Source organism: Podarcis raffonei, chromosome 16 (assembly GCF_027172205.1).
Source record: "Podarcis raffonei isolate rPodRaf1 chromosome 16, rPodRaf1.pri, whole genome shotgun sequence".
Taxonomy (NCBI): domain Eukaryota; kingdom Metazoa; phylum Chordata; class Lepidosauria; order Squamata; family Lacertidae; genus Podarcis; species Podarcis raffonei.
In genome coordinates, this window is record NC_070617.1 from 35,054,706 (window position 1) to 35,080,712 (window position 26,007).

Below are 26,007 nucleotides of genomic sequence, written 5' to 3' on the forward strand. Positions count from 1 at the left end.
ATGTAGCTGAGTCCTTTCTCTTTCTGCCACCCCCTTCTCTCTGTCTTTCTGCCACTCCTTTCTCTTCTCCCCCTTTTCTCTCTTTCTTTCCTCACCCCTCTCTCATTCACTACCCACTTTTCTCTTTTTGACACTCAATCTCTCTTTATCACCTTTCTTTCTTTCTTTCTTTCTTTCTTTCTTTCTTTCTTTCTTTCTTTCTTTCTTTCCTCCTTCCTTCCTTCCTTCCTTCCTTCTACTACCCCTTTTCTCTTTCCTTCTGCCACCCCCACCCCCACAACTGAAGCCTGGGGAGCACACACACCCCATCACCAATGTCACCTCCTTCTCTGCCCCCCCAAGTAAGTTTCTAGAGCCTTGGGTAAAGCGAAGAGGGCAGCATTTCGCAGGATCAAGGTTGACAGAGCCCTGCTCACCAGCATACAGAGGGCCAAGTGGAGGCGATGCGCTCACCTCGAACCTGTGCTTGAGCATTCAAGAAGGCTGCACACTTTTTGCAACCCCACCTATCTGAAGACTTGAGACGTCTCTGATGCATAGTCCCACAATTATATCCTAAACACTTTACTTTTAAAATGCATAAGGGTAATTCTATGACCCCCTCTTGTGCAAGCGTGCCCCTTCTGTTTTTTCATAAGTTACTGTCCTGGTGTCAGGCTCTGGGAATGTGGCTTCCTCTCTCCCTTTGCCCATGGATAAGCAGGACAAAGCAAAATAGTCCCTTATCATTTAAAGAGATTTTAATGATCACAGCCAAAAGACAAAGAGTCCACTCTCAAAGCAATGGTGCTCCCAATTAATGTCTACACCCACTCCCCGCCCCGAGTCACCCTCATCACTTCCTCACCTTGCAACCTGATCTTGCAACCACCGTGCTTTTTGTATAGCCACCTTATCTGCTCTACCTGACCTTGGACTGATAGGCTGGACACTTTCCAGTGAGAGACACTCTGCTAGCTCTCCCTCTTCCAGTTCTTCTTCACTTTGCTGTTCACTCCCCAGCTTCTTCCCAACTTTTGTCTTCTGAACTATGCCCCTCTGCAAACCACTGTTCCAAATCTATACTGATCCACTGTGCCTGGGCAGCTTCAGGATCCTGGTCAGGAGCAGGAGGAGGCTCCCACCATTCCTCATCAGAGCTGATACCTGGGCATACCTCTGGAATGGAAAGAGGCATGCTATCCAAAACAATTTAAGAGCAGGCAATACTTTCATATATCTGAACTGGGAGGGGGTGCAACAGACTAGCCCAATCAAAATTGACGTGGTGAGTTGACAGAATGTCAACCTCCAGTAGAGGCTAAAGTGGGAAGTGGGAAGCTATATTATACCAGACCATTTTGCATGGTATTGTTAACTCTAACTGGCAGGGAGCTATGGATGGGCGTATCACTTGCACATGATATTCCTTCAACTTTGTTCCAACCCATTTCTACTATAAAGGTAAAGGGACCCCTGACTGTTAGGTCCAGTCGTGGACGACTCTGGGGTTGCACGCTCATCTCGCTTTACTGGCCGAGGGAGCCAGCGTACAGCTTCCGGGTCATGTGGCCAGCATGACTAAGCCGCTTCTGGCAAACCAGAGCAGTGCACGGAAATGCTGTTTACCTTCCTGCCAGAACAATACCTATTTATCTACTTACACTTTGGTGTGCTTTCGAACTGCTAGGTTGGCAGGAGCAGGGACTGAGCAACGGGAGCTCACCCCGTCGTGGGGATTCGAACCGCTGACCTTCTGATTGGCAAGCCCTAGGCTCTGTGGTTTTGACCACAGCACCACCCACTACTCTAAAAGCCTACTTTGCCATTGAGCTGCATATAAATTAAAACACTAATCTACCATTAGCCTGCCCCCACCCCTTTAAAAAAAAAACTCCGCATGAAAATTATTGTTATTGTTATTATTATTTGCAAGGTTGGAAATGAAAGTTGCTTCCCGGTGATCTGCTTACAGAGCTTTCCTTGTTACAAAAAAAAAAAAAGGATGTTTGGGAAGGGAACGAGTTTGCTGCACAAGAGCTCCAAATCAATATTAAACGCGCAACCTGAATTTGCCAGTGTGTGAATGAATTCCACCCCAAAATAGCAACCGTCTGGAACTACCCAAAATCACTGCTAGTGAACAGGAAAAGGGGGGATTGTTTTCTTCCGAGAAGGGCAAAGAGGAGAGGGAAACACTGGGGAGTTATTCTCTTGGGGAATGTACCGTAACCTTGTTTTTGCAGTAATTAGCCTAAGTGATTTCTCAGAAGTGCAAGTGACCAAAGCAGAAACTCTGGCAACCAACCAGTGCAAATATATCCATATACATTCACCTCCTTTTAAAACACCTCTTTGCAATGCACTCTGGCCTGTGCATCTCTTACAGCTGCATAATAAGAGGATTTGTCTCTGCTTTGTTTAACGTTCCTTGATGTTATTAATACTCATGAGATCAACTGTTTATGCAAAAGTCTGCTCCAAAAAGTATTGTACAGGGCAGTCGAATAATCTGTCATCTGAATGGGAAATGGCTTCCCAGCAAACAGGTTGCAAGTCCATTGCTGTACAGAAAAGGGAGTGGGGAGAGAGGTAAAGGCACATGAAGGAAGACGAGAGATGTTGACATGGGGGAAACTCAGAGATCCTATTTACAGTGGAGGCAATATTTAGAAGGAAGCTGAGAGTTTTGTCAGAATCATGGCATCATAGACTCTCAGAGTTGGAATGGAACCCAAAGGTCATTTAACCAAACACCTGCAATGCAGGAATCACATCTAAAAGGATGTCTGGAGGAGAGGTCTTAACTTATCAGATTGTTGTTGTTCTTGCTGTTGTTATTTAGTTGTTTTTGTTTATTTATTACCTGCCCTTCACCCTAAGCCCAAGGGTGGGTTACATCATTTAAAAACAGTATTAATAACAATTCTGACCATTCTTCTTCTTTGGTGATCACTCGTAGCCGAGTAAGATTGTCTTCCATAAACACAGTTTTAACAATGAGTCCGTAAGTGACTGTGGAGGCCAATTTTGGATCCACATGTCTTTCCACAGTGGGGACATTGGTTTCTGCATGGGAGTTGATCACAGTGTGGATTTGCCAAGCGTGCCTTCCTCTTAGCTCGTTTCTCCCTTTGCCTCCTGAGTTTGAGTGTCTTCAAAGCCCATGACACCTTTGGTAAAGGCTGTTCTCCAACTGAAGAACACTCGCAGGCCAGTTTTTCCCAGTTGTCAGTGTTTATACTACATTTTTTTCAGATTTGCCTTGAGACAGTCTTTAAACCTCTTTAAAGGAATAAGTTTGGAATAGAGTAGTTGCTTTGGAAGACGATCATCAGGCATCCGCATAACATGACCAGTCCAACGAAGTTGATGTTGAAGAATCATTACTTCAACACTGGTGATCTTTGCTTCTTCCACTACACTGATATTAGTTCGCCTGTCTTCCCAAGTGATATTTCAACCATAACAAATAAGGTAGGTCCTGAAAACATACAGCTGAGGTGTTAAAAGCCAGGCTAAAGAGGTGACAGGTTGAGTGGCCTTTTCTCTCTTCCCACCAGCGCCCTTGTCAGTTTTGGGTACGTCCAGCTCAGACTATCCTGCTTCGCTGGAGAGCCAAGTTGGGAGTGCACCTTGAGTCTGAACAAAAGGAAGAGTTGGAGAGACTTGTAAACCTTTTGGCTTGAAAGGAATCTCCTGCTGAGCTGCAGGGAAAGGAGTAAGAAAGGCTTTCTCAAGGCAGCAGGGGGCAAGCCAGCAAAGGTGGAGTAGACCTACACTGTAGGACTTATAGCATTTATGTCAGGCAATTTGGCGTTTCTGTACATGGTGCCACTTTAATCTTCCTTCCTACAGAAACCTTCCTCAAAACCCAGCTTTTCCCCGCATGGGGTCCTTGCTTATCCTCCTAATCTTCATTCCCCAGCTGTAACCAAGCTTTCAGGCATGTGCGACTGCATCTGCTCACACTCCTCCTTTCCTTTTCTGTCCCTGTCTCTCTGTCCCCCACCCACTTGAGAGCAGAGATTTGTGCATGTTAAGACAAAGTCAAGAGGTGTACTGGCAGCGATTGGCAAATCTGCTCATTTCAGCTTCTCTCGGTTTCTCATTTTTCCTCTCAGAGGTTCTGTTCTTCACATTTCAACATCAGTTTGCAAATACTGTTTTGAGAATGAACATGCACCAACATTTTACAGCAGATTTCTCCCACTATACAGTTGTACCTTGGAAATCGAATAGCTTAGTTCCCGAACATTTTAACTCCCGAAGGTCGCAAACGCAAACAGTGACTGTTCCGGTTTGCAAACTATTTTTGGAAGCCGAACGTCCGACGGGGCTTCTGCAGCCAATCAGATGCCACGCTTTGGTTTTTGAATGTTTACAGAAGTCGAATCCGTTCGACTTCCAAGGTACAACTGTACATGTTTGTTTGCCTAACATACACCATTTCACAAAGAAATTTCTCCTGATATACTGCATTTTTAATTCTACTTTGATGCAATTTGTGCATATTTCTTGGCTGGAGAATAGCCTTGCAAGATTTGGAAGTGTGTGGTAGCAGCAGTACTTCCTAGCTTTTTGCTTTTTGCTTTTCTTTTTTGGGGAAGGAGGAGGAGCAGGATTTTTGGATCACTTTATAATTTTAAACTAAGTAATTTATCTGCTCCTTCCATGTCTGTCTGCTCTTCACTGAAAGTTTAACCATACTTACCTTTTGCCCTGTTGTTAAGAGCCCAGGTTCCCGGCTTGATAACACAGTAAGCGTACATAATTAAAAGGGAGGATTTATTGCAAAAAAAACCAAGCAATTATCTCCGGACGGCTCTAGCAAGCCTCCGGCCCCCATCACTCAGTTGATCCTTCTGAGGAGTTCTTCCTGTGTCAACAGAAGAGATTGAACCTTCGACCGTTTCTTATTTTGCTTCCTGTCTAGCAGCCTTCCTATATGCCTATGCCTCAGACTTATTTGGTCAGCTGCAGCCCCTTCCAGTTCCGGAAAGCTGTCTCTGTGGCTTTCCATGCCTGTCTGGGCTTCCGGGGAGCTTTTGCTGTGTTCCAGCCAGCTCACTGTTCCTCCCTTATCAGCTAGCCACCCAAGGTCAGGGGGATTCAATGCTGGCAGCTGCAGGCTCTCCTGTGTCAGCGTGAAAGCCCAGCCTCCCTGTTCCTGACTGCATTCTGCAGCCGGCTGCGAGATTACACTTGGAGCTGGTGTGTTCATGACACCTGTTCTCTCCCTGGAGCTTTCCCCATGAGAACCTGTTCTTTAAAGCTGAATCAGAGCAAACAGCTATTCGGGTTTTCTACGGATTGCCATTTGCTCTGAATCAGCATTAAAGAGTCTGTTTTGACGGGAAAGCTTTGGAACAACAACAACAAAAAAGTGCTCATGAGCCATACCTTGAAATCACAGAGGAAATGTAAGTGCAGCTAAGCCCTGACTTTCAGGATGGTTTTACCCCTGCCCAAACCTCCTCAACACCTTTGGGATTCCACTGGGATGAAATTTATTTTTTATTTTATTTATTTATTAAATTTATATACAGTGGTACCTTGGGTTACATACGCTTCAGGTTACATACGCTTCAAGTTACAGACTCCGCTAACCCAGAAATAGTACCTTGGGTTAAGAACTTTGCTTCAGGATGAGAACAGAAATCGTGCTCCGGCGGCACAGCAGCAGCAGCAGGCCCTATTAGCTAAAGTGGTGCTTCAGGTTAAGAACAGTTTCAAGTTAAGTACCAACCTCCAGAATGAATTACCATATTTTTTGCTCTATAAGACTCACTTTTTCCCTTCTAAAAAGTAAGGGGAAATGTGTGTGCATCTTATGGACTGAATGCAGGCTGCACAGCTATCCCAGAAGCCAGAACAGCAAGAGGGAAAGCAGCGATCCCTCTTGCTGTTCTGGCTTCTGGGATTGAGAATATTTTTTTTCTTGTTTTCCTCCTCCAAAAACTAGGTGCGTCTTATGGTCTGGTGCATCTTATGGAGCGAAAAATACGGTAAGTACTTAACCTGAGGTACCACTGTACTGCCCTTCATCACAAGATCTCCGGGCAGTTCACAGAAATGTTTAGCCCAGACCTACGTAGTTCAAAGCCAGACTGAAGTCAGTGGCTGATCTTGGGAACTCAAATTTCAGCGGTGCCCTGTGCAACACCAAAATTCGGCCCACACACCCCATCTTTCATGCTCCATTCTAAAGAAAGTACTTCGTTTACTAAAGATTTACCCTAAGAAAGTACTCAGTTTACTGGATATTTTTGTTGTTTTTGATACTATTTGACCCCTGCCTGTTGCTGCTTCTCATGGACATAGTATTCCCCCTTTTTTTGCCTGTAACCTCCTTTGCCACTAAATCTGACTGGCTGTGATAACCTTTGTGATGTTCATGCATGTACACATCATAATTTCAGATGGAGCAGTGCGGCATCATCAGCAAAAGAATACTTGGAATACTTGGAATAATTGCAATCAGTCAGATTGACAGTTCAATCCTGGCTGTGTTCGCTGAGCAGTAAATCTTCCTCTGCTCAGTGGAATCCGCCCCCTAAGTAAGTGAGCACAGGGGGGCATTGTAAATGGCAGGGACGGCAGATGAGGCAGGAGACAGTCAGGGCAAATGAAAAGGGTGAGGGAAATGATAAAGAACAGAAACAAAACTGCATCCATGAGTGCCAAACTCATTGGAGGCAGGGAATATTGGATACTCATAAAAATGAACACAAAATTAGGTTTGACCCTGCACAGGGCACTTTCATTTTTGAAACAAAACTGCCCGTTCTTCTTGTGATTACATCTGCAGAGCTCCAATTAAGGTGTTGACAAAGGGAAGAAATTGGCTGGCATGCAGGGCAGGGAAAACATGCCACTTTGTTGATCATCTCAGGGCAACTCTTTGCTATTTGTTTAATTGCTGCTCATCCCCAATCCTTGCTGTCATTCTTCACTTTTTAGCAAACATGATGAATTCATTTCAAGCGAGCTTATTCTCTAAGGCATGCAGGGTGTGATAGGGGCATCATAGCCAAGTGATAAAGATGCAAATAATTTCAGCCTCGTTTGATGCCAATTTATCACTTGGCTAGCAGGACCAATGCCAGCACAGGATCTGAGTGCCACATGGCTGTAAATTCTTCCAGCATTGTTATGCTTTCCAAAAATAAAACGATGAGCTCCAATGAACCCTACTACTTGCTGAGCCGGCCAATATGCTAACAAGATGCTGAGATCTTCCATATGTTCCATTTTAACTCTCAGTTTTGAATCTTTTGACTGAAATATGTTGCCACCTACCCAGAACTTTGGAGTAGATAAGAATGTCCAGTTTTTGGTCAAGACTGTGAGATAGACTAGACTGAGACTTTGAGTCCACGAGCTTTGCAGCTGAGTGGAGATTTGAACCTGCATCTCCTCAGTCTTAGTACAACAATAAGTATCCAAACAAACCCCTGTGTTGCAAAAGTGAACATCAACAATGTTATTAGCAATTAGAATTTCCTCCTTGTTCGGGAATGACTGCCCTTCCGAGAATTAATAATTCCTTGCATACATTTTCTACCAATGAATTGCAAACTTTATAATTGGGACTGGGCTTTGTTCCAAAACCGTTATATAACGCTTTTCAGACCAGGGTTGACCTATTTAAACTAATACGAAATATAAAACTAAGTGATATGTTTGGAACCAATAACCCGGTTAGGCGCCAGTTCAGACCAAAATCATCATTTAGTCCAGCTAAAACGAATCCATCTATTTCTTTATTTCACCAATTGGTATTACGAGATTTGGAAAAATTAGAAAAGAAGGGTCCCAAAATTAAGGACAATTTGTCCAAGTCACAACGCGATTGTTTGAAAGCTCTTTCACATGATCCTAACATCATTATAAAACCTGCCAGAGTTGGACATTATATTTGCTGAATACACTAAGCTCCACAGCTTATCTTTCCTTGTACAAAGTATGGTACCTCGCTTCATTTAAAGATTTTCAGAGACTTTGAAACTAAGATTTGATTTTGAATTTGTTATTGTTTGAAGGAATTTTATCAAGATTGTCTATTACGTATGTATACGGTCATCGTGTTGCCTAAACATTGTTGACGATCTCCTCAGTCTTAGTCTGACATTCTAACCACTACACCACACTGGCTAACAGGACCACGAAGCACAGGACCACCACAATACACCTGGTGTTCTCAATGAGTTCTTCAGGCTGCTGACCACCAAGGGGTCCCAGTTCTGATGCAGTGTGACAGATGCTTCTGGTTTCCAATTGACAATGCTTGTTAACTGTCTTAATAGTGCCATGGAAATTGCTACACAGAGTTGTGAAGGTGATCGACTCCCCATCTTTGTGTCATGGCCCTGCCCACAAATTGAAACAGGAAGTGAGGAAACAAGACATTATATTTGTATGCAACAGTAGCCGCAAGGCTATTGATTGCGAAAAATTGGAAAAGTGGTATTATACCAACAAAAATAGAGTGGCTTGCCAAATTATTGGAGTACTACAATATATCCAAAAAATTGGGAGAAATTGGAAGGATCTCAAAAGAGAAGATAGACAGGGATTGGAAGGTGTTTAAAGGATACTTGCAAAGCCATATTGAAAAATCAGAACTCCTATTAGAATAAACAAGTTCCGTTTTAAATACTGAAATACTAAATAAAATGGATAACAATGTGTAATAGAAAAAGAAGCATGAAATTAGGTTAAAGGTGTGTGAAAGAAAGTAATAGAAGTGGAAAGAAATTGCAATTGAGTAGATTGGAAGTCTAACACAAAGGGTGTATATGAAGAAGTGTGCATGCACACGAAAGCTCATACTAAGAACTAACTTAGTTGGTCTTTAAGATGCTACTAGAAGGGAAATTTTTTTTGTTGTTGTTTTGACTATGGCAGACCAACACGGCTACCTTTCTGTAACAAAGGTGGGGTGAGGGGTGGTGGATGGTGGATGGTGAAGGGAAAAGGAATTATCTGTGGGATTGAGTGTAGGTATGTTTGAACATTATTAAGGATTGTATGAAATGTATGTTTGTATGCTTGTATATTCACAATATGTGTGTATTAATGCTGAATTATTTTAACAATAAAAACTTTTCAAATAAAAAAAATAAAGGAAATGAGGAAACAGAAAATGAGGTCTGCATGGTCTGAAACTGGATATTCTAGCGGTGGGGCCCAGACACTTTGCATCCTGTGCCACAATGGCCATGAAGGAATTGCTAGCCTGATTTCTGCTGCTCTATAGCACAGCTTGGCTGATGGCTGGGAGAATTACTGCAGCCTTAAACCCAGTGGGATCAGACGACATGGAGAAACCAATAAGGTCCCAGATGACATTGTATAACTACTGTCTCTAGCCTGGCTTTTCTGCCTGAGCTATTGTTTTTCCTTGCAGGTTGAGCTGGAAACCTTGCCGAACGGCTCAGCCACCAGCTCTGAAACATTCTAGTTTATTCTTAGGTCTGTGCAAAGCACAGAAAGAACAATAAAGGGCTGGTGAGTCAACGTGCTGCTAGAATATGTAGGTGGGGCTTCTCTAAACATACAGATGGAAAGAATCCCAATAGGTCATTGCCATGGATTCTGTACTCTGCCTAATCAAATCAGTGTGGAAGCGAGTTACATTCCCGCATGATTACTGCATGATCTGTTAAGTAGAACCATCCAGCCAAGAGTACCATAGATCAGCATGGTCAGAGACAGTGGGAATTTGTTTGATTAAAGCTTGTTTTAATCTCACTCTTCAGCCAATTAAAGACTTTCAGTGAAGTTTACAAACACTAATATTAGGATTTTAAGTCTGAGGGAAAGACTAGATAAAACAGAGAGAGGGGGAACCTTTTTCTGCATGAAGAATGAACGGAGAACTGGCTCACCCACCCGCAAAGCCCATTTTTGACAGATGGATTCCTAATTCACATTGTCCAAAAAAAAAAGTGAACTGAAAGAACCGTTATTTTATTCAGAATTTGCACTATTCCAAATTTTGCAATGCAGTTCTGCAAGTACCGTATTTTTCGCCCCATAGGGCGCACCTAGGTGTTTTTTGGGGGGGGGGATAAAGAAAAAAAATTATTTTCCCCCCAGGTGTGGGGCTGGGGCAGGGGAAGCCTGAGCTTCCCCCGACCCCAGCCCCCAGAACAGGCTGCTATCCACAAACCTAGGGAGCCCAGCGGGAAGTTGCGCCAGTCTCCCCAGGCTGACGGATATCTGCCCGAAGCCCGGGGTGTGTGCCCCAGGCTTTGGGATGCAGGCAGCTCTCTGCAAGCCGTGGGAGCCCGGCGGGAACTCCTGCAGGCTCCCAAGGCTTGTGGAGAGCTTCCTGAAGCCTGCATTCACCCCATAGGACGCACACACATTTCCCCTTCATTTTTGGAGGGGGAAAAGTGCGTACTATAGGGCGAAAAATACGGTAAGTAGTGTGTTCAAAAATCTGTATGCTAGTTTAAAATATGCATCAAGATGCATACATCTTAATGTTAGTGAAAGTAACCCACACAGATGCATTGAATTAGGGAGAAATGCATTGCCAAAATGTGACTATTAGGTAAAAAACAGAAATGTGTATATAAGGAGATATTTGAACAAAACTACTGGTGAATTTTCATGAGGACTTTTAAAAATTGCAAACCAATGTAGCAATGTAGAAAACCGAACTTAAGATTGGAAAAATCTGAAACCAATAGAAACTGAAATTCATAGATCTGGTCTCAGCGTAATATCCAAAGCCCAGCTATCCTGAAAAACGTGGAGACCAAGCACAAATAGATGCCAGGAACCCAAGTGCTACTATAGGCGCATGCAATGGTTTGGGCCAGGAAACTGTCTCCTCCCCCTTTGACAGCAACTCCTATCACAATTCCAAAAACCATAAAAAGTGCTTCAGTATCGATTTCTTCAAAACAAAGGGGGGGGGGGCACCAAAATAACCCTCCCTCTACGCCTGTCACATACTGACCAAATCTTATTCTCTAAATTTAGCAAGTACCCTTCTTCACCTCTTATGACTACAGATCTTTTACCAAGGAAATTCAAAGATAACATAGCCACTTACACAGGTTTCAAATGCAGGCAAACCTTGCTGGCCCTCAATTTCCTTCTGTTAAATGGGGCAGTCAGCTCGGACTACCCTGCCGAATTCACCTATTGGTCAGGTTCACGTGCATCCACCATTGATTTTGTATGGATACCTCCCGACCTTACCCCCAAAATATCCAGCTTTAAGGTGGCTACAAGATTGGAGAGTGATCACTTCCCTCTAGAAATTTCCTTGACTCTGGCTGACGAACTTGATAGGCACTCCTTTGTGCCCTATCAAATGATCATCTGGAGATAAGACCTACAGCCCTTAAATGGACCTCCAACTCGGCCCAGCAGTTGAACGAACTTCTCTGGTCTGATCAGCTCCAAATAAAAAGGGCTTCCCTTATGCAGGCGGATGAGCCTCTACCAATATATGACGATTTAGTAGAACTTCTAAAACCAACACTAGCTCGGTCCCCCACAAAGCATGGTAAACAGTTTTTCCACAAAAAATGGTTTGATGAGGAATGCAAAAACTTCAAGAATCATCTGTATAATGAATGGTTGGCATACAGAGCATCAAATGACCCCATGCCAAATAACCGCCTTATCACCCTCAGGAGAAGTTACAAAGCCCTACTAAAGGAAAAGAAGCTCGAGGCAGAAAGAAACAATTGGAACAACCTTTTGATAGCTGCAGAGAATAGAAATCCAGCCTCTTTTTGGCAGTTAATTTCCAGATACCTGGGTAGGCCGCTTGCAAGAATAGAACCCCACATCTCAGCGGACACTTGGGAAAGATACTTCGCCGATCTGTATGCAGCCCATGATGCCTGCGGAGATACGGTGGAGCCGGAAGCACTGCCCGATTGGGACCCAGTTACATGCCCTGAAGTTGAAATTCTCATAGATCAATTTAAAGCAGGCAAGGCCCCCGGTGATGACCTTATATCCATTGATGCCATCAAAGCAAATAAAGATTGGTGGATCCCACTTTTAGCAGCACTTTACACGCATATAAACAAAACAGCAAAATTTCCCTCAAGCTGGAGCTCTGTGTTGATTGTATTAATACATAAGAAAGGCCCACGTACAGAGCCGAGCAACTTTAGACCAATCAGCTTGCTAAATGTCATTGGGAGGATTTACTCGGGGTACCTGCTAAACAAACTATCGAAATGGATGGAGGATGACAATATCATTGCCGATGAACAGGTGGGTTTTCGCCCTGGAAGATCTACCACAGACCAAATATTAACCTTGAATCACCTGGCGGAAAAGTATGCCAGCAAAGCCCCAAAGGTTCTTCATGTGGCTTTTATTGACCTTAAGCAGGCATTTGATCGAATCTCTAGAAAGCAGCTATGGACAAAACTGGCTGCTACAAAGATCGATCGTCGTCTCCTTCATCTGATTATCAGCCTCCATACAAATACCTTTCTGAGAATCAGGCTAGACAATAAAGGCCTAGTCTCCAACCCTGTTACCACCACTAGAGGGGTAAGACAGGGTTGTCTATTGGCCCCAGCATTGTTTAGCTTTTACATTAACTCACTGGTGACTCACATGGCCAATGATGCTTTCCACCCCCCCCCAAATTAGCAGGCCGATCTCTGAATGTTCTTCTGTATGCGGATGACACCGCACTTCTTGCCAGATCCCCTATTGGACTGAGGAGAATGTTGCAAGCTCTACATGAATACTGTGATCAGCATGAGCTCCAACCCAACTATGCTAAGACCAAGATCATAGTCTTCTCTGCCCGACCGAGACTCCATTGATGGTCGATGAACGGGATCCCCCTAGAGCAGGTTAACTGCTTTAAATATCTGGGACAAGTAATACGGTCAAATAGGACTTTTCTGGCCCATAGAGACTATATAACAACTAATGCATCTAAAGCAGCCATCCAGGTTAGATCTCTATATGCTAAGAATCAGGCTCAATCAGTGAAGATAGTTTTGAGACTCTTTCAAATGAAAGTCCTCTCCCTTCTTTTGGTGGGCATCTCTTTAGGCTCCCGTAGGGATTTTTTGAAACTGGATTCTATCCAAACGCGATTCCTTAGAGCCATCCTTAGGATTCCCCCCTTGGTAGCGGGTGCGGTTATGAGATTAGAGGTCAGCTGGCAAGCTCTACGCTATGTGGCCTTGAAGACGAAGCTCTGGCTATGGCTCAAGCTTTGTTTTAAACCAGTGGGTATTGCCCCCTTGATATTGAGGGACGATTTCCAATCATCGTGGGAAAGGGAGGTCATTAACGAGGTTCAATCCTGCGGATTGTCTCACCTTTACTTTGAGTCTATGACGTACAATCAAGCTAGAGCTGTGATCTCCCGGAGACTGAGTGACATTGCCAGACAAGAGGACATAGCCCAGGTAAAACCAGGGATGTTCCTAGGGGACCAGATTTATCGGACCATACCAGCCCCCTACCTTGCAGAAATCTACTATGTGGAATACCGCAGACTTCTTACAGCGGCTAGATTAAATGTCCTTGACTCTGCGATATTGTGGGGAAGGTACAGGGGAGTACCATACGCCCAGAGAACCTGTCATTGTGCCATGGGTGTGGTTGAGTCCACCAAACACATTCTCTTGACTTGCCCTTCTTATGCAGAGCTTAGACAAAATTTTATAGACCCACTCCTATGTCAATTTAGCTTCCTACCCGGAGAAAACCAGGTTTTACACTTGCTGAATAATGTCACTAGAGCTATACCTTCCTTAGTGGCCAAATTTCTTTTTTTAACTTTTAAGCGTCGCAAGACTATAATTGACTGTATTGATATGGGGCTATCTGTTTAGCCCATTTTAGTGTTGGCTAAGTTCTAAAATCTTCCTGGATGTTTTAACTGTGTATTGACAAATGTACTTTTTTCTGACTGACGGTCGAATAAAAGGTTGATGATGATAACCCTCCCTCTAAAAACTCCCACTTCATGCCTTCAATCACAACTCAGAACTAGGGTGAGGTATCATTTGAAACCTGTTTGAAGTCCATATTGTGATACCAGTTTCATAATTTTTGACCTGGCAATATATTGTGAACATGATGTGTGAGTGCTATGCAAAAAACACAATGTGGGGAAAACCATGAAGCCAGCCAATGCTTCCCTCGATTCCTTCAGCCCCAGTTAACTCTGCCAGCTCCGCTCTCTCCTGCCTCCTGCACAGGGGGCAGCGAATCGCAATAGCAGGCGCTGGCAAAAATCATGATGTGGCAAAAAGCGTGAAGCCAGCCAATGCCTCTGGATTGCCATCCTTATTTCAGGCATCTGTAACAAAAATCTGTAACAAATGTTGGAAATGTAAAGAGAAAGAGGGTACATTTATTCATATGTGGTGGGAGTGTAAGAAGGTGAAGGGGTTCTGGGAAATGATATATAATGAGTTAAAAAAATGCTGAAATATAGCTTTGTAAAGAAACCAGAAACCTTCTTACTGGCAATAACTAAAAATGAAATAAATAAGAGAGACTGTAAACTCTTTCAGTACGCAATAACAGCAGCGAGAATATTGATGGCCCAAAAATGGAAACAAGAAGAACTACCGACTTTGGAAGAATGGAGAACAAAACTAACTGACTATGCAGAACTGGAAAAATTAACTGGAAAAATCAGACTTCAAAGAGACCAGAAGTTCCTAGAGGACTGGGGAAAATTTAGAGAATATTTGAAAACTGTATGTGAGGAACAAACAATGCTAGTGTGTTTTAAAGAAGCTTTGTGAAATAATAAGGAATATTGCAAGAATGTAAATGAGGATAGAAAAATTTTACTTAAAGGCGATATTATAATTAAGGAGTGTGAAGATAGAAATTTATCTACGGATGATTGTCAGAGGAGTTGAGGGAGGTTCAATAAGTCAAAATATGTGATTTGGAAAATTGTATGATTGGAGATATTATGGAAAAATTTAATAAAAAATTTATTAAAAAAAGAGAAATATATTGGTATATTGTGATGTTTAGCTGGTGATGTATCACAATGTTGAAAACCAGATATCGCCCAGCCCTACTCAGAATAATGCAAAGTCACACAAAATACATCATCACCAAGGACACTGCTCTACAATAAGGAGTATAAACAAGCAAACAAATAAATTACAGAAGTAGTTTTTTCTTTACAGTCACTTGTGTATTTGGTAGAAGCAACATCAACTCGTGAGTCAACACCCAGACACTGTTCCGGGACAACCAGCGTTTTTTCCTACAGATGGGCTTAATTATCAAGCTGTACAGTGAAGTCTAAGCAGTACAGTGATACCTTGGTTCCCAAACTTAATCCATTCCGGAAGTCGGTTCCAAAACCAAAGCATTCCAAAACCAAGGCGCACTTTCCCATAGAAAGTAATGCAAAATGGTTTCATCCATTCCAGACTTTTAAAAACAACCCCTAGAACAGTAATTTAACATGAATTTTACTATCTAACGAGACCATTGATCCATAAAATGAAAGCAATAAACAATATACTGTAGTCACACAATCAATCAGTAGCTGAGCTGGGTTCCACACAGTCACACAACCAAAACAAAAAAGAGCGACAAAAACACGAAATAAATAGCAAAAACAGACAGACCTCAAAAAGGAAGTGTGGCGCTCAAAACAGAGCACGTTCGGCTTCCAAAAAAAGTTCACAAACCGGAAAACTTACTTCCAGGTTTGCAGTGTTTGGGTTCCAAGTTGTTTGAATACCAAGGCGTTTGAGAACCAAGGTACCACTGTATACAATCAACAGTTTAGAAAAATGGGCTAATCTGTCCCTTTATGCCTATCTCCCAAGGGAAGAACATACAGAGGCTCTCCATCCTTCTCTTTGTGAACAAGAGCTCCACAAGCCACCATTTTGTGGGTGCCACCACATGACCCAGGTAAGGGAGGGCTTGAGAAGGGCACCTTCCCATTTCACGTCAGGTGGAGAAATGGGATGTGCCGCCTTGAATCTCAGCCCACATAATTTATATAAATGCAATCATTCTGGATTGAAAAGGGCTATTATAAAGATTTCACATTTGAGTCATCTTAAAAGAAATCATTACAAAAGTGTAATATATATATATATATACCCTGCAGAGAAACAGGTTGATAGCAGGGCCCCTACAGAGCCCAAGGCACAGTTCCTTAAAAAGCAGGTTCCCTTTTGATGTGCTCAAGGATGTGATCACCAGCTGTTCTGGTGGCACTCGTAACAACATACCAAAGAGAAAGGCCATTGACTGCCTTCTTCAGGTGAAAGTTTCCCCGCTGGGCCCACAGCTTAGGCATAAACCATTTGACAGCTATGAGAACCCTGACCAAGGAAGCCTGCTCTCCTCTCTCTGCTTGGTAACTGGCTTGACAGAGATCTGCCAGGGAGAAGAAGAGACCATTGCCTTTTGGCTGCCATTATCATCTGGGCAAGACCTGTTTGCAAGTCCAGCACATTTCTCGTTGCTGGGCAGAATTGCTGTGAGACAAGCCTTTGTGCTGCACTGCTGCCAATGGAATGCCTACTATTCGACTCGCCATACCTTTTTAAAGGTAAAGGTACCCCTGCCCGTACGGGCCAGTCTTGACAGACTCTAGGGTTGTGCGCCCATCTCACTCAAGAGGCCGGGGGCCAGCGCTGTCCGGAGACACTTCCGGGTCATGTGGCCAGCGTGACAAAGCTGCATCTGGCGAGCCAGCGCAGCACACGGAAACGCCGTTTACCTTCCCGCCAGTAAGCGGTCCCTATTTATCTACTTGCACCCGGGGGTGCTTTCGAACTGCTAGGTTGGCAGGCGCTGGGACCGAGCAGCGGGAGCGCACCCCGCCGCGGGGATTCGAACCGCCGACCTATCGATCGGCAAGCCCTAGGCGCTGAGGCTTTTACCCACAGCGCCACCCGCGTCCCTTTTAAAAAGCATACCTTTTTAGCATGCTTCAAAAACTTGATAAACCTGTTAAGGCTGGGAATATTTCACCCAGCCATTTGGTTTTTCACCTACCTCATAGCAAATTGTCCCAACTTTGTAAGGTTAGGCAGTTAGGCATTGGAGTATTCAGATGGAGGGGAGGAGAGGGGAGGTAGTGGCCATCACCTACCCCTCCTAATTCAAGGGTATTCCATTAAAGGAATCTGAGGGGTGTGGTCTCTATCCAAAGCCCCAGACGGGGGGGGGGGTGGATAGGGCCATGGCACGACCCCTAGCGGTGACCCTGAGGGAGTTCCTAGTTGATGTGCATCAGCAGGGCTCCCCCTACTGGAGGTTAACCCTTCCAAGACTTCCTGCAGATGGGCAGGAGTCAGATATAGTCGGTTTGTTTCCAGTGCCTAAGCCAATACCACTCACATTCTGTAACCAATAAAGTTGTGGCCTTTTTAGCCCATTAACCTAAAATACTGGTCTCGTGTGTCTTTATTACTTAACATCTTGGGAGGGTTTGGGACCTCGCCACACAACTAGGAGAGAATTGAAGTGGGAAGAGCAGAGGCAGTTTCCACGCAGGCATAGTCTTCAGCTGTATGCGTACAGACCATCAGGGGACAGCTGGTGAGGGTGAGTAGCCCCCTGTTGCTGCAACTGTGCTTTTCCAGCTGCACTGGCTCCCGGTGGAGTACAGGGTCAGATTTAAGGTGCTGCTTTTGACCTTTAAAGCCCTTCACGGCCTAGGACCCTCGTACCTACGGGACCGCCTCTCCCGGTATGCCCCACGGAGAGCCTCAAGGTCCATAAATAGCAACACCCTAGTGGTCCCGGGCCCTAAGGAAGTTACATTAGCTTCAACCAGAGCCAGGGCCTTTTCAACACTGGCTCCGGTCTGGTGGAACGCTCTGCCTCATGAGACCAGGGCCCTACAGAATCTGATTTCTTTCCACAGGGCCTGTAAGACAGAGTTGTTCCGCCTGGCCTTTGGCTTAGAGCCAATTTGATTCCCTCCCCATCTTTCTTTTTTCTTTTCCTTTCTCCTCCTGCGATGAGGCTACCTTTTAATATTTTAATGTTTCAATATTTTAATGTTGTATTTTAATTTTGTTTTTAAGTTGTATTCATTCAACTTGTTTTTATTATTGCTTGTTAGCCGCCCTGAACCCGGCCTTGGCTGGGGAGGGCGGGGTATAAATAAATTATTATTATTATTATTATTATTATTAAGCACAGACTGGAAATAACTGCCTAGATGCTAGATTGGTGTGCATGGGTATTTGGAGCCATAGAACCAACTGTGTCAGCTTTGAAGAATTAACCATCTGCCGTGTGCATTCCTTTGGCTTCGGGGGGGTGCCCTTGACACCCAGGTTGCTTTGGGATGCTGCCAAATTCAGCCCTACCAGGAGGCAGTGTCAAGAAACACACCAGAAGCCAGGGCTGAGGAGCAAATGCAAAGTACAAGATGAAGGTGGGGAGCTGGGAAGTGAAGAACGACTGAGAGCACAGGAACATGTCAGTGTTCAGCAAGCCCTTGTTGCTTAAAAGCAAGGCTCAGCCGGAAACAGGAAGTCCTCTTATTACTCCTTCTTGCCCAGAAAGATCCAGACTGGAATGGCCAAAGTCAGCCCAGGACCTGGAAGTCCATTGCTGAAAAGCAGGCACCTGCAGTTCAAAGATTTGCCAAACGGGGCAGCTGCAGACAGATGCAGCCATTTCTGACATCACCACCCCAGAGCTATTTTTCTGCAGCTATCACCAGCTGATGGACCTTTCAAAATACAACAACAAGGCATGCGTGTGGCGCACACACACACACACACACACACACACACACGATTTAAGGTATTTACCCCTCATCTTTCAAGAAAACCTCAAAGCTATTAATTCAGGCAAAGCTCTGTGGAGCAGAGGGGGGATGTGCACCATGGTCAATAATTTATTACACAGCCTTCAATGCTTTTAACACCTATTACGTTAAGTGACTGAGCTGTGAAGTTAAAGTTGGGGTGTGTGCTTTAACTTGGATTTTGCCTTATTTAGAAGGTGGGAAAGCTCTGAAAGCAGCAGGAAACCACTGTTCTTCTTTTATATATAAAAAGTTAAGGCTGGGGATTTTTTTTAAAAAAAAATTAATTGCACTGAGTTGTAAATGTTCCCTTGATTTACTGTCAGAACACTTTGCCCTCTCCAGTTCTGCATGTACCGAATTCTATGTACTATCTATAGAATCTGGTATCTGGTACAGGGACTTGGAGACTTTATTTTGTTTTATCATAGCCATTCTTCAAGACTTGCAATTGTGGGAAAGCGCTGAAAATGTTCTGGCCGCAGGTGCAAAAGCTAGGGAGACTTGGGTGTTCCATGTACTCTTCAAGACCACGTGTCCTAGGGGCTCAAGAACTGTCATGGAGTAGCTCAACCTGTGGCTTTCTCGTTCAGCTTGTCTCTCAGAGCTGTCCCTTGCACTGAACCACTGGGTGTTAGGTAGCTCCCAAGCTATGTTCAAGGTGCCGGTACAGATGTGCAAAGCTCTCTACAACTCGAGATCAGAATATATAAAAGATTGTGCTCTGCAGGAGAGTGCACCCCACAGATACCATCTCATTAGGAGATGCCCTCTGTATGATGTAAGAATTGGGCCTCAGGTACCCTTTGGACCTCCCTCTCGGTGTTGTGGCTAGTAGGACTGGGGAGGCCAGGGTTCAAATCCCTACACAGCCATGAACCTCACTGGGTGACCTTGGGCCAGACACTGCCTCTCAGCCTAACCTACCTCTCAGAGGTGTTGTGGGGAGTCAGTGAGGATGGGATGAAAGTTGAGGTAAAAATTCAACAAATAAATTAGACAGGTGCCACCTCTATTGTCTTTCCATTGCCTGTTGAAGACCTTCCTTTTTCAACAAGCCTTTATCCCACTCTATGTATTGGATAGAGGGACGTGGGTGGCGCTGTGGGTTAAACCACAGAGCCTAGGACTTGCCGATCAGAAGGTCAGCGGTTCGAATCCCTGTGACGGGGTGAGCTCCCGTTGCTCAGTCTCAGCTCCTGCCAACCTAGCAGTTTGAAAGCACGTCAAAGTGCAAGTAGATAAATAGGTACCGCTCTGGCGGGAAGGTAAACGGCGTTTCTGTGTGCTGCTCTGGTTCGCCAGAAGCGGCTTAGTCATGCCGGCCACATGACCCGGAAGCTGTACGCTGGCTCCCTTGGCCAATAAAGTGAGATGAGTGCCGCAACCCCAGAGTCAGCCACGACTGGACCTAATGGTCAGGGGTCGCTTTACCTTTACCTTTATGTATTGGATATGATTTTTTAACAATGTTTTGACATTGTTTCTATGTGTTCTTATTGCAGATGCTTCTATTGTTCCATGGCTTTGTGCTGTTGCACAGGCAACAGGGTTGGTGCAGATACTTCCTGAGGTCCTGGTGTGTCTGGTTATGCTGCCTTTAAATAGAGAAGGAGGGGCCTGAGTAGGAGGTTCGCTTAGTGTTCCTGCCAGAAGCCATGGCAGAGAAGCAGCAGAGGAGAGGACTCAAGCTGAACTCCAGGAACTGACCCTTGCAGTGGGTGGTGTGGGAGGTTTGGAGAGTCAGGCCCACAATACCCAGTGAGGGAAGTCCTTACTTCATGGCCCATAGCTCAGTGGCAGAGCACATGCCTTGCATGCAGATTGTCCCAGGGGCAATCTTCAGAATTTCCAGTTAAAAAAACCCACAGGTAACACCTGATGTGAAATCCACTCCACTTCTCCATGGGGAGGAGTTGCAGTGGACCGTGTGGCCACCCACTCTCATCCGGGGATGGGGAACTTTTGTCCCCTGTTGCCTGGGGGATCCTGGCCACGTCAGCGACTGGCCAGCCAATCTGCTGGCCGGGGGGGGGGGCGTGGCCGGGACCATTTAAGCAGAGGCATGAGCCGGAGGGCTTCCTCTTTGGCTTGCTTCCTCAGTCACCCGTCCTCCCGCCCTATTTGCAGGTTTTAGTCATTGGCCTTGCTATGGACCTTGGTTGGTCGCCGTTGAGAGGCCTGGTAGGAATTTTTCCACTTGGCAAATTGGCATTGGCCATGTGGTTTTCGCCTACCTCATAGCAATCATCACAACTTTGTTAGGGTTGCAGTTAGGCATTGTTTGACCTTGTGATGGGGGAGGGAAGCTGTGGCCGTCACCTGCCCCTCCAAGCTTAAGGGTATTCCGTTAAAGGAATCCGGGGGTGTTGATCTTGTCTGAAGCCCAGGGCAGGGGCTAGGGCCATGACACGACCCCGACGGGAACACCAGGGGAAGCTCAAGTTGGTACGCATTGACAGGGCTCTCCCTTCCGGTGGTTTACCCTTACCAGACTTCCTGCGCATCGGGCAGGAGTCAGGTATAGTCGGGTCCATTCAATGCCTAAGCCAATACCACTCACATTCTGTAATCAATAAAGTTGTGGCCAAAATTTGCCCAACATTAACCTAATATCTGTGTACTTGTGTGTGTTATTTCTCAATGAGGGGGGTGGCTTCGGGGTCTCAACACACAAATGCCCCTGCCAGAGAACCACTTCCAGTCAGACAATACTGGGCTAGACAGACAAATTGCCTGAGCCTGGTACAAGATGCCTCTCTATGTTTTGAAACACAAGAAGCTGTCTTACGCTGAGTCAGAGCCTTGGACTGTCTAGTTTATTATTGTCTGCACTGACTGGCAGCAGCTCTTCAAGATTTCAGACAAGAGTCTCTTCTAGCCAGGGTAATGGTTGGGTTTGTGCATTCTGTGCACATGTTGACTGTGTCGTTCTGCCCTTGAAGCATGTGTTTTCTTTCACAAATTGCTAGCACAGGAGTCCTGAACGGGATCAGAACTCTAGCATAAGCAGTAAGGAGTGTTTAACCTTAGGTCTCTATTATAGTCTCAATCCTAATTGAGGCCCATATTCTGGCAATTGTGGGGGGGAGGCTAGCGATCAAGGCTAAACTACATGATAGACATCACATGGAGCATGCCTCTTGATGGAGAAGCTGGGCATTCTTTATATTTCTCTGCAGATAGCAAATCCTGGCAGGCAGCAATGCAAAATGGCAAACAGATTATTATTCTTTTAACAAATAAATTAGCCCATGTGCTGAATGAAGAATAAATATTTCTATATATTTATTAGTCACACTGTTATAGCAGTGTCCCTCCCAACTGACCTTTTTGAGAAGTAAGAGTAAATAGTGAATAGTAAATTGCGATAAGTAAATAGATCTCTTCTGCTCTAACGCTGTGAGACGAGCTCAAACCCTTTAGGAAAATTTCTTGGAAAGACATTGAAGAAAGAAAGAAATGTTGAGTAAGTGGGTAGTTTAATCTAGAGTTCTGGGCCAAAGAGAGGAGAGTCTGTAAAAGCAAGCTAGCAATGAAGAAATGCTTGTCCTGTTTTGAGTTTTCCATTCCTTACGTTCCTCAGGCGCAATAAAAAAAAGTATCTCAAGTATTAATATCTTCAATCTGGCTGGAGTTGAAAACTGTGGTTAACCGACTCACAAATCCGTCACAGGATCCTGAGCGGTTTTCTCTCTGTGGTTTCTTGACTGTGTGACTGAGCATGCCTTGCGCGAGCCGTGGAGGGAAGAGGGGGGGAAGCGAGGCTGAGCTTGTTATGAGGCTGTGTGTGTGTGTGTGGTTGTGGTTAGTGTAGGGACAGGCAGCTTGAATGCATAAGGCCCTCTCCTAATATCATGTGGCCCCCAGCCTAATTTCACGCAGGTGGAGAGAAGCCCAGAAGGAGCGCAGGAGGGAGGGGAAGCTAAAATGGCTGGAATTATGGAAGAGGGAGCCGAGGCAGATTTAGGGGAATGCAACCAGTTCACGCGGGTGGCGCTGTGGGTTAAACCACAGGGCCTAGGACTTGCCGATCAGAAGGTCGGTGGTTCAAATCCCCGGGACAGGGTGAGCTCCCGTTGCTCGGTCCCAGCTCCTGCCCACCTAGCAGTTCGAAAGCACCTCAAAGTGCAAGTAGATAAATAGGTACCACTCCGGTGGGAAGGTAAACTGCGTTTCTGTGCACTGCTCTGGTTTGCCAGAAGCAGCTTAGTCATGCTGGCCACTTGACCCAGAAGCTGTACGCTGGCTCCCTCAGCCAGTAAAGTGAGATGAGCGCCGCAACCCCAGAGACGGCCACGACTGGACCTAATGGTCGGGGGTCCCTTTAGCTTTACCCTAACCAGTTCACCTGCAGAGCCTCAAGGGAGCCACAGGGGGCGCCACAACTATTATTTAGAATGGAGTGTGAGAGGCCTGGGGGGGGCACCAAACCTTGGCTTTGCCCACAATGCCGCTGAAATTTGAGACCCCAAGGCCCACCACTGGGAAGAGCCATGCAAAACTTTCCGCAAGCAATCAGTTCAGATCTCTTGCAAGAGCAATCTCTTCCTCCCTGAGTAGATTGCTTAGTGGGGACAGAAAGCAGGGGGGGAGGGAAGAGAAGGGGTGGCCATGCCAACTTTTTGCTCTGACCCTTTATTGTTGATTTATTAAATTTATTACCTGCCCTTCACTATCAGGTCCCAGGGCAGCTTGCAACAATTTAAATTCAATATTAAAAACAGTTGAATTGCAGCCATTGGTTTCAGCCGTCCCCATCACTTTCAAGAGATGCCTAAAAATGGCCCTTGACCAATAAGCAACTGGAGGCTAGGCCATTAGCCTGGAGCCCCTCCAAGCTCAGGCAGTTCTTTGCCAGCAGCAACTTACTTATTTACAACCAGTCCAGGGGGTGACAGGGACGCGGGTGGCACTGTGGGTTAAACCACAGAGCCTAGGACTTGCCGATCAGAAGGTCGGCGTTTGAATCCCCACAACAGAGTGAGCTCCCGTTGCTCGGTCTCTGCTCCTGCCCACCTAGCAGTTTGAAAGCACGTCAAAGTGCAAGTAGATAAATAGTTACCGCTCCGGCGGGAAGGTAAACGGCGTTTCCGTGCACTGCTGTGTTTCGCCAGAAGCGGCTTAGTCATGCTGGTCACATGACCCGGAAGCTGTACGCCGGCTCCCTCGGCTAGTAGAGTGAGATGAGCGCAGCAACCCCAGAGTCGGCCACGCCTGGACCTAATGGTCAGGGGTTTCTTTACCTTTACCTTTACCAGGGGCAACACAGCCTGCCAGCTCCATCCGCATTAGTCCCAGTTGCCCTTGGAGGGCATGGCAGGGAGGAAGATGGGGTCAAAGCTAGAATTAGTTGGCTCTGCCTTGTCATTGGTTCTGGCGCCACCTCCTGTTGGCTTCCACTCATTGCGTCTCACCAGTCACCACTGGCCTTGGCAGAAAAAAACATATGTCCCCACTCCTGCTTTCCTGAGTGCAGGGCTCACAAGTCATGGGCATATTTATTGCACCACTGCTTGATTTGCTATGAGAACAGACTTCTTAGAGCACATCAGACCAGCTTCCAGGCAGTGTGTGTGTGTGTGTGTGTGTGTGTGTGCACAGCGACCTGAATTGGGAACCTCGTGACCTCAAGCTGACTTATAACTGGCACACTGGCCTGCTAGCTGGGATTTCAGGCGCTCTCTACCCATATACACACAGCAAAATCCTGATATCCTTTGCCCCAGTGACTGATAGATGTGTCTACGAGGCCACCCACCACTCACTTCAGCAATATGTTCTAGCCACTAAGGAAGCACCTTTAGCGATCTTCTAAATCAGAGATGGGGAACCTGTGGCCCTCCAGATGTTGCTGGAATACAACTCCCATCATTCCTCACCATTTAGCACCCTAAACAGCACCCTCCACTGCAGCTGAAAACAGCAGGCCAGCGGAGGTTTATGGCAGGCTTCGCCGCACATACAGCTCTGTCCTAAAGTGCTTTACTACCACTCCCTGTCTCAGCCACCTGAGACGCCCATCTCACTCTGCCTAATAATAGAGCCAGCCCTGTGGCTCATGGCTGTGAATCAGGCATATGCAAACTCGGCCTTCCAGATGGTTTTGGGACTACAACTCCCATCACCCCTGACCACTGGTCCTGTTAGCTAGGGATGATGGGAGTTGTAGTTCCAAAACATCTGGAGGGCTGAGTTTGCCTATGCCTGCTGTAAATCCATGTTTATAGTATTATGGCCAGTGTGTTAAAGAAGGGGTGGAAGATTCATCACTGTGGGGGCTGTGTTTGCAATAATAATAAAAAACACAATACCACCCCCTGAGTAAAACAAATTTGGGGAACTATGCAAACATTGGCAGTGGAGATGCACTGGGCTGGAACTGTGGAGAGAAACACACACAGCGAGAGAGAAGTCAAATGCAAAACCAGTACTTTACGGTCCCTGGCGGGGAGGGGAAATCTTTCTACTCACACTTGCAGCTTTCCCTGTTAATTGTAACTGTCGTCCTCCTTAATGAGTCCAATCAGCTTCAAGGTCTTTGGCAAGCAACACCGGGAGTTGGATTCCCAGTTGTCTTGGTTGCACAATGTTGAAATATTTCATCTCGGTCTCTTGCATAACCTACTAACCCTTGGAGTCGGTGTGGCCAATTATTTTCCTTGTTGAACCAGAGGTCTTCCCATCTAACAATGCCACTCAACATCAACCTCATGAGATTAGGTCAAGCCTACCGCCAACATGGGAAGAATCACATCTCCTCTGCGAAAATTCATGTTGCATTAAGCAGGAGGAGGAGGTAGAATTATGAACTGGACCAACTTAGGTGGCAGATTGGGAATTGCAGTTCTGAATCATCCCCTGAGTAAAAAAACCTCACTGTTTGTAGGAACAGTGCATCAAGGTTAAATAGAGCCTTCACCCTGGTGTGCTAGCTTTCTTCATTCAAGTTGGGTTCCTTTCCATGTGGGAAAGCATTCAAAAGTCACAAACACAATGTATGCCTATTATCTCTCAATAATTTGTTCATGTGGCAGAAGTCTAACATTATTTTTCCTAGATAAACTGAACCTTGGGAGGAAATATTCTGTATATTCTTTTATATTTATTTCCGGGGGGGGGGGTCAGTCTCTTCCTGCAAAACAGCAAAGACTATCTATCATGTCACAATAAATTGATTAGTCTTTTAAAGTGCCACAATTTATTTGTTTGTTTTATTTTTGTCCCCCTTAATTTTACATGTTTCC

General features: G+C 45.3%; 1 protein-coding gene across 2 annotated transcripts in view; it reads right to left on the minus strand.

The window, feature by feature from the left end:
• The window catches only part of ADGRD1 (adhesion G protein-coupled receptor D1), a 286,097-nt gene that overhangs the window by 121,721 nt on the left and 138,369 nt on the right, over positions 1–26,007 (minus strand). The window lies entirely within an intron of this gene.